Genomic DNA, 13,412 nt, shown 5'->3' on the forward strand with positions numbered 1-13,412 from the left:
ATAGGACGAGAGCGATATCATCTCCACTGCATCACGAGTTATTTTTGGTTCTTGGTTGGTTCCTCTCCCTCTCTTCTCACAATAAGCTGAAAGTCAGTGTGGACTCAAGTTCAAAGTTTTCTTTAAGTTCTCTAGAGCATCTCAAAAGTAATCTTTGGCTCAAAATTAAAAAAAAAAAAAAGAACAAAACACAAAATCAAAAAAAAACTTTCTCCTCAGGCAATGCTTGAGTACTACAGGCAGGATTTGACACATGGATATGTGCGAGGCTCCTGGGAAGAGGTGACCATCCCCACATCCTGAGGGGCACTTGTGTTGCAGCTCCAGCCCAGTGGCTCTGAATCTCCATCTGCACTTTCCATTTTAGTAATGACAAAACTCATTTTCTGTCTCTCCCTAAACTGAGATCTTTCGATGGCAAGAAAAGCAGACAAGGTGACCTCTTAAACACCATGAGGCAGCCTGGGTGTGGGGTTTCTGCTAAGGCTCACAACCAGGCACTGAGTATAGGCTGCACATCAGTTATTTATTCCATGCCCAGGGTCCAGGTGTAACCAGCTGCCCTGCAGCCTCCCTTCTCAGTCTCTGCATATTTCCATTTACCTGGGAATATGGGCTCCCCACCAGAACCTGCAGGTGAGGATGGACCTACCCTCCCACTCCCACCTTCCTGGGAAGCAAGGAATACAGCATAGACCCCCTTGCTCAATTAAGGCATGTCTCTGCTGCTGCAAATGCCCAACCCATGCTCTTGCTTGTTGCAACACGAGATCATGTGATGTGGGTCATAAGTATATCTCTCAAATTCTGTGCAGGGCAAGTGCCTGGGAACCCAAATACTTATGCCGAAAACATTGTAAGTTCTGGGAGGTGAGTGAGTAAAATACAGTGCTTAAGGCAGATGGTTTCCTTTAAACATTATTTAAACAAAGAGAACACCTTTCCACATACTGGCTGACGCCTGTATTTAGAAAACTCTTTAACTCTTTAACGGCATCACTCTGGGTATCATTTTCATGCTCCAAATATCAGAGAGCTAAGCCTTGTGCCATTTTGAAATGTTACCTTCAGCTTCCAACATGAAAAAGGCGGAATGAGAGAGGCTTTTCAACTTACCTGAGCTTCATTAATCCAGACTTCAGATAGTCTTCTCAGAAGGGGCAGACATAGAAAATAAGACATCAACAGGGAAAAAATGTGCGTGGCTTTTATGAATGATACGGCCTCAGGGACCCTTCCTCAGCTGACCCCAGTTTATCAAAGGGAGCTGGGAAAACAGAGGGATGCCAATGGCCTGACCTGAACCGCATGCCTCTGCGAGCCACACCTGGTGACGCACGGGCCACAGAAAGTGACAGAAGCTCTCCAGAACCCAGGGCCACCTCCTCGCATGCCAGACCACGTGCTAACACCATTGCCAGGTTGCCCTGCCATTTATTAAACATTTTAACCAGAAAGGAACATTAAAGGGGACTTCAGATTAGGAACACAATTGGAAAACCTCTAAGAAAGGAAATATCTTATTAATTCATTAAGTCAAACTGCTTGTATCTACACTCGTATGACTAGAATTATGGTTCATTAACTTCATTTCTTTATATGAGTTAATTAGCTCAGAGGAGGCCAGAAATTAATTACCAGCTTATATAGTTTGTGCAGAATGGCATTCTGTTTATTTAGTTTCTCCTATTAACTTTTAATCTCTTCAAACAATAAAAGAGGTAATTAGTATTTTATAAACAAAAATGAATGCAACAAAGGCGAATAATTCCCCAATACGGAAGCTCCTGTGTGGACCCTGCTATCTGGGTGGTTGAAGGTACAGACCTCTTCAGCGTTAACTACGGGCCGACGGAGAAGGGGAGCGTGAGAGTCCGAGGTGGGTGTGCTCACCCACCAGGAGAGGAGACCTTCACAGACGCGTCGTGGAGCCCAGAGGAGGCTTTGAACGGTTCCCGCTGTTCCAGAGTAACTGCCTATGTTCTCAACTACAGTCACCGTGTAAACTCTCCAAAGACCTTAGCAGACACCCTTACAGAGCTCAACACCTCTTAAGTGTACTCTTAGTAAGGTATGCACCCTATTGTCATCGAGATGTAAAAATCACAGGCTAGCTCATCTCGTATCACCTGGAATATATTATATATTAACCTAACTTCCGGAGACATAGAGTCTCTTATTTCTATAAAAAGCAAAAGTGACCCTGACCTAAATTTGTGACTTATACTGAAACGGATCATTCCCAAAGAGTAAGACTTGTAGGCATTTCATAAGGATGACCAGAATGGACTGACACAAACTAACCAGGCTGGAGCTTTCAGTGTCTCATGGTCTCTGAACTGACAATTATTCTACCCTTTCAAAACTTCCAAGGGGATTTGCACAGTATATATATTTAGCTTCTTTCTAGCAAGAGATTTAATGAATTACAGGAGTTATTTAATTAACATATTTTGTTAGCATTACATTAATATTAATTAAATATTCATTGAAAAAAAATCAGATCCTTAACAGCCTAAAATCAAGGGCTCCAAGCTGCCTCCCACCCAGCGAGTGCTGCCTCCCTGGGAAGCTGTCAGACAAACTTCTATTAGTAGAAAATGTCCTACAAGTTCTTTTCTTTCCTCCAAAATAATAACTCTAGCTGAAAAGGTCTACTGCATTTGATTTGCCCTGCACTGAAAATGTGAACATTTTCTCCATCTCGGGAGATCAGCTTTGCTGGGTTGTATACATGCCTACATGATTCTGTCAGATAATGGAAGGAAGAAAAAAAATCAGCGTACCAAACCTTTTCAGTCTATAAATAATGTCAAAAAAAAAAAAAAACCCACACAGACTGTATCTTTTTTTTTTTCTTTTTTCCCTGGGAGGAACAAAAACAAAACTGAGACTTAATGAAGGAAACACTTCACTTAGATGAGCACTGTAAGGTTTCCCTTCTATTGGCTGAAGGGTCCCCTAAGCACAGGGTTTCCAAAGGCAGTCAATGCCGGAACTGAATTCCAAAGCCAATTGCATCAATACTTCTGCATTGAAACATTGTAGTTCCCCAGCTATGTAGGGAGCATTAAATTCTTCATTAGAAGGGGTTGAATCATCAAAATTGATTCTAACCTGCAACAAAATAGAATTTTTCTCCCTGAGCTCTGCTCTGCCTGCGCCTTCCTCTGCTTTGTCTTGTCCTCCTGATGTGGAACAGCTGCCACTTTCCCCTGATGCACAGATAGGGCTGGTGCTTTATTGCCAGCATTAGCTTCCTAGCACAAATCACAGAGCTCCAAAGAGGCAGAGAAGCCCCCGTCCGCTCGCCATCACCACGATCTCTAGCATTCGGGATGTGGCAAAGGAAGGGCTTCAGAATGGGGCTAGCCTGAGACCGCGGTGTGTGTGTGGTGGGGCAGCATTGAGGGAACATCCTGGAATTTCCCTGGTGCGATGCTTTCTTAACATTAAAACAAAATGAAAACCTCATGAGTGTGTGGGTGCCGCTCAGTGTTTGGGGAGAGCCTGACAGAGGGAATCCAGATGTGTTTGCATAAGGTCTGGTCCCTGTCCAGCAGAACAGCTTGTACCTCCCCAGGCAGTATAAGAGGAGATCCCAGTCTGAACTCGTCACTCCGTGGATTGCACCAGCCTTGGTGCCCGCAGCAGACAGGCGCTAAAGGCAAGTACGTTAAATGCTCATCGCCACCCTTCGAGTAACCGTTTTGCACATCAGGATTCCACCTGCAATGTTTTAGGGCAACCTGGGCCCACTCTCTGGCTCCTTGCCTGGCCACTGTTCTCAGCAGCGGAGCATAACATCTTGGGGACCTGCCCCCTTTGCTGTGTCTGCTATTCTGTGGCCAAAAGAACCACATATATCCGTCCATGGTCCACTCCATCCTCAGTGCTTCCTTTGCTTCACTTAAATGTTCTAGAAAGAATATGGTGTTTGCTCACTGTCAGTGAGATGTATCCGTTCTTCACATAGAGTGCCCACAAAATGCACCTGCCAAGGGCCTGGCCCTCTTCTCTCATCTGGACAGGGGAGGCCAGACAGCATGTCACAGAGTCAGAGAGATCAAAGGAAAAGGAGACAACGATTGTCACAGAACCACCTCATGTCTGTGGGGAATTATCCCCTCGGGAGAGGAAAATGCTCGGTAAATAGTCACCTGTTCTGGGGTTACTCCACATCACGCAGGTGCAAACATTTCCAACTTGAAAACCTCAGTCTAGGGCAGGTGATGAAAAATCAGGCCACTTGGATACAGATGCATTTCAATCAGATTCCGTCTGAGTCACTGTAATTTTGGGTAAAATAGTAAATTGATAATATTGTTAGATAACTTTTGTGCTGAGATGTTTCCAAATTCACAAATACCACTGAAGCCTCAATGGTCCTGTGAATAGAGAGGGTGTACCTGTGCGTGTGTGCTGGGAGTTTGAACAGGTTTATTTGCTGGTAAATGAGACTGTCTTGCAGCACCAGCCCCAGAACCTCCTTCCTGCCCAGAATGTTCCACCCAATGGTGTGATGCACCTGAGGCCTGGCCAGATACCGATGGAAGCTGTCGAAGAGAACTTACCAGGTCAAGAAACCCCACAAAACAGAACCAAATGGCCAAAGATCTGTGCTGGGAAGGATACACCGTGGAAATCTGTCACCCTGAAGAGCTGGCAGGGGGTCCCTGGTCTAAGGCTCTTGGGCTGACACACGCTTCCCATCAGCTTTTGGTTTTCCCTATGGACCTTCCTACATCTACAGAGCAGGTGCAGGTCAAGGGCCCCTTGTTACCAGATGTGGGTCATAGAGCAGTTTCAGGTCTTTGGGCCCTGATGCCTGATGCTGCTTCACTGTGGCCACCCCAGGCAGACCCCAAGTGGGAGGACCCAGAGTCCTGTGTGTCTCCTAGTCTCTAGTCACTCCAGCCCTGTGGGTGGGAGACCATGATGTTCTTGTGGCCACTTCTTAGGCAAGTATCTACCTGCTCTGACTTTTGGAACTATCCTTGGCTTTTAGATGCAACAAAGATGTTTTGAGAAATGGTATAAATGTCACCCCCACCTTCAGGCTTCAAAAGAATGACATTTTCCTAAGAATATAGGTAAACCAGTAATTTGGTTAGCACAAGTCACTGTGATCTTCTTATTTATTGTCTTTTTATGGCCGCACCTGCAGCATATGTAAATTCCCAGGCTTGGGGTTGAATCAAAGCTACAGCCGCTAGCCTACACCACAGCCACAGCGACTCGGGATCCGAGTTGTATCTGCAACCTACACCACAGCTCACAGCAATGCCAGATCCTTAATCCAATGAGCGAGGCCAGGGATTGAACCTGTGTCCTCACAGGTTGAATTTGTTACTGTTGAGCCATAATGGGAACTCCTGATCTTCATATTTATTTAAACCTCTCCATTAAGAAAACAAAGTGGAAAAAATAATCAGGGCCTGAAACCACACACATCTTACTGACAGGAAGGCTTTATACTTCCTTAGAAGGGAGTGCAGGAACCTCTTTAGGAAGATGAAGGAGGCAGGGTGGGTGGGGGTGGGGCAGGAGGTCCACTGCTGTGCACACCCAGGTAAGGACACAAAGGGATCTGAAGACAATTCCATACTATGGAATTTTAATTTATCCCAAGGCTTAAAAACACCACAATCCATAACATTGTAACCGGCATGCTTCTCATATGACAAAGGACAGTGTCCTCACACAGAACCCAGAGTGGCTGCATGGAGTGGCCCCCCGTCAGAGGCCCCACATACTTGCTACACCCAAGTAGAAGTAGGAAAAATAGAGGGGATTCAGGAGGGCAAAAAACATCATATGGAACACACTTAATCGATTCCCAGTTATAATGAAATTGAAGGAGATTGTGTATTTCGTTTATGCGGATGTGGTGGGGTTCAGTGCTCAGTCAGTGCTACTCTGCACTGTCCCCGTGGTGACCCAGGTCATTCCCATCTTCAAACTTCTGTTTCTCCTGCTTTTCACCCAGGTCATCCTACTGCGCCCACTGGAACTCTGAGCTTCCGCCATTGACTCCGACACTGTTCCTTTCAAGGAAACATTCTTTCTCCGTTGTTCTCTTGTGAGTATGGTACCTTCGATTCTCCACCTTGGTGGGCAGAATATCAGCTTCCAAAGTGCCATGTCCTGAGCCCAGGATATATGAGTCGGTTCCCTTACAGGGCAAGAGGAATTAAGTTACAGATGGAGCGAAGCCCGCCCACCTGCTGACCTCCCAGTGGGGAGATTGTCCTGGATTACCTGGCTGGCTCCAGGTAAGGACAAAGGTCCCTCAGTGTTGGGGGCCGGGGAGGACTGTCGGAAACATGGGATGAGAAGAAGAAGGAGGTCCCCCTGCTGTTTTGCAGACGGAGCAGGGGCTGCAAGCCAAGCAGTGCGTGTGTCTCTGGAAGCTGGAAAGTAAGGGTGAATCCACCCTGGAGCCTCAGAAGAAGCCCAGGCTTCAGACACCTTGGCAGCCACATGGTGAGATCTGCGTGGGCCTCTGAGCTCAGAACTAGAAGGTGGGAAGGGCTTGTCCTTGAAAACCCCTAAGTGTGTGGCTTGACAGCGGTACTGGGGTATGAACGCTCTGCCTCTAGATCCACTTATGTCTGGAGTGCCGCTAGTCCTTTTTCACTGGTCGAATAATTTTCAGCCTCAATTCTCTTGAACCAATTCTGTTTATATTTAAATTAACACTTGAAAATATGGAGTCACTCTGTGCTGCTCATGACCTTCAGTGACCTTCCCTAGAGGACTCTCAGGTATGCTGAGAACTTGCTCCTTCTGAAAGGAGCTCCCCCAACTTACTCAAATTAACCCCCACTGCTCCACGGAAAGTCTCCTCTGTGCACAGACATCTCACCCCCTGCCTTGCCCTTCTCCATAAGTGTGGCACCGGGGATTCAAGCTCCCAGTAACCCACTCCCCTGAAAGCCCCGTTCAAACCCCTTCCTCCTCCAGGAAGTCTCCCTTCTCCCACACAACAGTTGGGCTACTCATGTGTCCATGTGTATATACACGCTAGTGAGAGAGGCTGTCCCTGCTCTAGGCTTCCAGCCCGGAAGCAGCTGCTTGCTGAAAACAATAAAATGACCATCTACATCTATGGCAGCCGTTTGCAGGGTGTGGTGTATCGGGAAGAAACACGTTTTCTAGGGTCTCAGCCCACACTGCACTGATAAAAGGCAGACCATGAGTCAGACATTGTAACAGCAGCATTGTAGCATCCGTTAGTGACCACAGTTCTGCAAACATGACGATAACCAAAGGCATCTGATTTCTTTCACTCTGTTTAGCTTTGCCTCTTTATACATATGTGAGTTCACATCACCTTATGGACACACACCTATATAGTGTGGCAACGATACAGATGCTTTTATATCCAGCCCATGATTGGCGCCATCACACCCTTGACACGGCAAGACCATCCACCCCTCCCACAGTGAGCTTGTCCTCACAGGTCCCTGCTGCCACTTAGAAACCTGGAAGTTCCCACCCCTGGAGGGTTGATATGTGACAGAGGCCAGGGTCCAGCAGGTCCTACCTGTGCACAAGGGCAAGGATCCTGCTTCTTTATCCTCAGTCTTGACCAAGGTGATTCTCTCTATCACGTGCAGATTTTATTGAGTGGTGCCACGCGGGAGGAACAGGAGCAGATAATGACAGTGCGGAGGTGATGAAGTGCGGGCCGGGGTCGCCCAGGCTTTACGCCGAACAAATTGAGTCACATCTACTTCTCATCCATTATTTAGGGGTGATTGGCCAGGCTTGGCTTCTATAGATTTGATAATCATTCAGACGTCCATATTTAATATGTGACATAAATTTCTCATTTGGGTGTCGATGGCTTGTCACCACAGAACAACACTGCATACAAGGAGAGGTAATGTATGGGCTCTCAGAAATATTTGACATGAATAAATATGTAAAAGGGAGATAATAAAATCTGTTCCCGCCTGCCTGCCAGCGAGCCTTCATGTCAGGATGGACACAGCCCATCTAATAGAGGGATTTTATGCAGCTGTACCCTCTGAATATTGGCCTCCACGCTGGAGAGTAAGGCACAGCAGATGTTCCTCTGCAGGCTAACAAATATATCACCCCTGATAACGGATGACAAATGTTGTTCCATATTGTGTCAGACAAAACCAGCGCTCTTGTAAAACAAGTGTTACAGCTGGAATAGGGTATTTTAACACAGTCACCGAAGGAAAAGACACACAGACAGTCGTCTGCTCTGGAGGTACCTGGACACCCAGCTGCGGAGGAGACGTCCCTGCCCAGCCAGGGGGCAGAAAGCCCTGGTCATTAAGAGCAGGGCTCTGCTTGGAGGGCCCCCACCTCCCAGCACCCACGGGCCCCAGTGTGCGGAGAGCTCCCGGTCCGTCACTGGTTTTTTTCTTTCCACGAGGGCCCAGCAGCACAGACAGATAACACAGGAGGCCACGTGGGTGGGGGAAGGGTGGAGGCAGCAAGGCCTAACCTCCCGAATTGCTAAGCCCTGCCTCACTCCTGGGTCCCACAGCAGCCAGCTCGATTTACGAGCGCCCGAGAGTTAAATGCCACTGGGATGCTGCGGCGAAGTGATGCTGCCTGTTTATGAAATATCGCACCAGGTAATTAGCAGACGCGGGCTTCCGCCCTGCCGTTTCCTCCGGCCATTTCCCCATCAGCTGCGGCTCTAACGTCACGTCCTCCACTGAGTCTTGGCAGAGCAGGGGACATGCCAGTCCCTCCCTCTTTACTCATTTGTTTATGAATTCTCTGCCTTTTCTTGCTTCCTTCCTGGCAAAAACAAATAAATTCTCTTCTGTAACCTTCAGGCGCGGCGGCCTCCAGGCAAGTCAGCAGTGACGGGGTTTGGCTTGAAATGTTCAGTCTTTGCCTTTTTTGGGATCCCGGCCCTGCACGTCTCCTGGGACCTGGACCGTCCCCTCCTCTTCCACCAACAAGGATGCTGAGGAGGCGGCGGATCCCCTGAGGAGGCCACTTGCAGTCGCTTCCTGATCTTGATCTCTCCCCACCTCCCCCACCTCATCGTGGAGACGCTGCTTTCCAGGCTCAGTGTTTTCCCCAAGCAATTCCACACAACGAGATGGGAACAGTTGTTTGTCTGATAAAGCACGTACTATTTAGAACACAGATGTTTGATTATTATTTATTTCTCTCTGAAGCCCACTAATTCAGTCCCAAATGATCTCTTTTTCCCTTTTGCTTAAATTTAATTTGGAATGTATGTTGTTGGTAAGTGACAGACAGTTTAATTATTAATAGGATGCTGTAATGCAATGCACCGTACTTTTAAATTCTTTGGAGGCCCAAACACCACCACCTCCTCCCTCCCGTATGCTGTTGGGATTCCAGGACGGATATAGAGGTAATTACACAAGGCAGGACAAGTCTGCATGCACTGCCTTCTTTCTTCAACATTTGTGCTTGCCTATGATTTTATCAAGTGTCACTCACACTGCAGGGACGCCTGTGAATCAGGGACCAGGCACCAGGCTATTCATTGATGTGTACATGCACATCTACCTGGGCTTCGTGCACAGATGTGTGGATATCAGGCTCGGAGTCACAGGAGAAGAGTTCAAGGAAATCCACGCTCGCCAGCAGCCACTCCTGGAACCTGCAAGATGATCACAGCACACAGGCACCTGCACAGACAAGAGAGTAAAGCAAGAAGAGAAAAAGGGAAAGGCCGGTCCGGAAGGTCCTATAGGATAAATCTGGTTTCCCCAGGCTTGTTAGCACAGCCAGAGCTGGTGGTGATAAAGCAAGTTGGGTTTGATCCCTGTATAGGCCGGTTAGTCCCACAGATTGCCTCTCTAATACAGCCAGTGAGTGGCCTCACAAATTTCACCACAAATTGGTCAGAGGAGGCTGGGGCCCAGCCGGGTCTCAGAAACAGCCTGGTCCTCCCCCCAAGTGGGGGGTGGGGAGCAGGGCCTGGGTTCTGCTGGCGATGGGCAGGTCTGTCTGCAAGCAGAAGGGCCAGGCCCCCAGGTGGCTGTGCGTGAGTTTCTGTCCTGGGACCATCACAGTGACAACTGTTCTGAGCTCTTCCATCACTTTACCTTGTACTTGTCTTCTTTACTGAAACAGGGGCTCCTCTCTGGTCCTGAGCTGAGTCCACCCCATGCCTGGGCTGTACTGGGTTCCTGACAAAGGCTGTGGAGTTAACCAGTGTCCTTATGATTTAACCAGTGGCACCCCCCCACCCCCAGCATCATCCTTGTTCCCGCAGTGCACCCCAGCACTTACTCTGGCCTGTTGGCCTGCTTGCTCCCTTGGTTTGTCCTTGAAAGCCAAGGGTGTCTTGCTGTGATGCCGGCTTAAAAGCAGAGACTGCTAGCTACACAGTAGGTAGAGGCCGGGTGGATAGAAAGTGAGGAAGAAATGGCCAAAACCACCAAAAGCACCAAAATTCCAACTGGAATTTCCCCATGGGCAGGAAAGTCCATCCCGACTCAGGGCATGTCCAGTTTTAAAACCCTTGCTCTGACTTTCAGCTTCAGAGATCAGATCTGCTGGTCCTTTTCTGGTTCTTTCCCTCCTGTGGGAACACTTGATACAATTTTGAAAAAGTGAACTGCTTTGAAAAATGCAACCATATTTTTGCGGGGTGGGGGTGGGGGGAGGGTGCAGAGAGGAACATAGGCGTCTCCAAGTGCTGGGTTGGGGATTTCAATCCTGAAAAATGCCATGTTACCAGGAAGGGGAGGCATCTGTAAGACCTTGAGTCTCAAGTCTCCTCACTGTGACCTTGGTCTCAGGGGTAGGGTCAGTGTGCTCTGATGTACTCATTGCTTTTGCCACCAGTGGTTTGATTCAATCTATTTTTCCCATTGCAGCCAATTTTTTTCTTTACTTCTGCTGGTAACCAAACAAAAAGCAACACTCTTGAATGAATGCCTTCTCAAGAAATGTTTGACTATGGAGAAAACAACAGACACCAATGGAAACTGGATCCGGTGCCCAGGCTTTAAATACAAGCCTCACAAAGGGCCCTGAGTTTGATCTTAATGCCAACCACATGAGACATTAAGCTTTGTAGGGTTAACTATCATATCTAAGTTGAATTTACAGATATCAAATTATTTTTAAGCCCCATCTAGATTTTTAATGTAGCTGAGGAAATGACAACCAGCCATCCCTTATTAAAAAGGCTGGGGTCCACATCCTGCTGAAGTAAGCTGAATAAATGATTACACCAAAATGTCTGTCAGCAGAGATGAAAGGTAGGAGTTAAAAGAATAGAGGCGACTTTTATAGGCAAACTGGTACTTGCCAAAGCTTTGGGGACATGTGTTGTTCCACTCATTTGCTAAGACATCTTCCCGAGAGTCAGTCTCTCCTTAAAGGGAAATGTGAAGAATACGGAACAAAGAATGTGAACTGAGAGCAGGAAGAGTCCCACCCGTGGGAATTGAGAGCTGTGAGCGGGGACCACCCAAGTGCAGTGTGGCTTAGAGGCACCACCTGGGCTTCAGTGGGTGAATCAGAGACGGATGGAGCAAGCAGCTCCAGGACAGGTCCCTCCAAAAGTTATGCAAATACAGCTGATTTTAAAAGTGCAATGAGCACAGGATGAAAGGGTACGAATGTGGGATAGTGCATTTTGACAACCTCCACATCTTTTGTTCTCCATCAACAATATTATAGACTTATAAGCTTTCATAATCTTATAGATATTTTAACTATGGAGTCACAGTTATAACATAGTTAGATATCTGATTTGAAATGACACATCACAGAATGTGTTGCTTTGGTCCTTTTTACATGAAATTTAGGAGTTAAATGTGGGTGATCTCTACATAGCCTGCAGAGTCTCCTTCCCTGGGCTTTATATTCCTCTTGGTAAATGTCTGGGATATTTTAGGGGGCGGTCTAGCCACGAGCTTCCAGAAGAATTGGTTCCCTGAATGATCGGCTGCTGATTTGAGCTTTTTCCTGACATCTAAACCCCATCTCCCAGGAGAGACACCAGGGGAGCAGCAGGGGCCCTGAAAACACGTTCAGAGTTTGTAACCCCCACCCCACATGGGGAGTCAACCGGAGTGGTGAAGGTCGGTTAAGTTCAGGCTGTGGTGCTGGTGGAAGTCCTGCTCCTCCAACACAAGCTAATGAAACATCACTGCAGCCAAGTTAAGGAGTTTTCAATCTCTGCTCTTCTCGCCCACTCAATGGACGCTTAAAGGGAATCTCAGTAGAAAGACACATATCCGGGAAATGATCACCAATTCCTCATTCATCAAATCCATTTACTCTGGACTCGATTCACCTTGCCAGGAGAAAGGCAATCCTAATTTTCACAGGCTACTATGAGCATAACTAACATAACATCGCATCAGTGCGATCCAAGCTATTGTCTGTGAAATTAAAACACCAATTTTATCACCCAAAGTTTTTCTCATAAAAAATAATCTGAGAATTGCAGCATGATACATATTTTAATGACCACTTCATTGTGTATTGTATGCATTCTGAGTTATTTTTTCCTTCCGTACCATTTTTAGTGCTGTCTCTTAAGCTTTGTGTTTTCTTATGATCTTTTTCACTTCATTTTACAAACTGGAAAATCAAAGTCATTGAATGCTGCACCGTGAGTGAAAAGGCAGAGTAATGAGTCTTCCCCAAAACATGATTATGCCGATGCAGAGACTACTGTGTATTTTAAGAGCATCCTTCCTCATGTAACACATCAAAATTAGGAACCTTGTAAGTAACTCACTGCAGACAGATACACAGCTTGCAAGTACTACTCTGGTCTTTGCTGAAGGGGTTGATGTCTTTCAATGACAGAAGCAAATCATATTTGGAATGCATGTTCTAATTCTGCTGCTCACACTTGCCCCAACTGGACCTCAGAGTCTGCATTTCTGCCAGAGGAAATGACACATTTTAAGTGTGTTGTGTGTGTGAAAACAAAATGTGTGAGCATATGTTTAGCTATGATAGTTTCAGAATGAAGGCACACCTTTCCTTGGACTTTAAATAATCTTCTGTCAATTTTGACAGAGTCAAGTTAGGTGAGTGGAGAGGGTCACTCTCTCGAACGATCTCCTGGCTTTCCAGCTGGAAACACGGAGGTGACAGATTAAATCATTAGGTTATATTCCTTTTCCAAATTTGATTTCCAGTTTCCAGTTCACCAGTAATGGGAAATCTTAAGCCATGTAGAGGGAATGAACTCTTAAATGATTATCTGATCCTAGTTTACTGATTTTGCCGTTTTCATTAAATAGTGGAACTATTAGCTTCTTTCCACGCTGAAGGACCTGATTTCAGGGAACTAAAGCATCCTGCTTCACTCACGTTACCGTGACAATGGGAAAGATGAGCCCCCTCTGCAGACAGGGTGGCCAGGACACGGGGAGCAATCTTTGCACAGCAGGATGTATTGC

The sequence above is a fragment of the Sus scrofa genome, chromosome 1 (genome assembly GCF_054392235.1).
Source record: "Sus scrofa isolate SSC_HxYL_T2T_F1_AM1 chromosome 1, Sscrofa_HxYL_maternal_Yorkshire_Landrace_v2.0, whole genome shotgun sequence".
NCBI classification, from domain to species: domain Eukaryota; kingdom Metazoa; phylum Chordata; class Mammalia; order Artiodactyla; family Suidae; genus Sus; species Sus scrofa.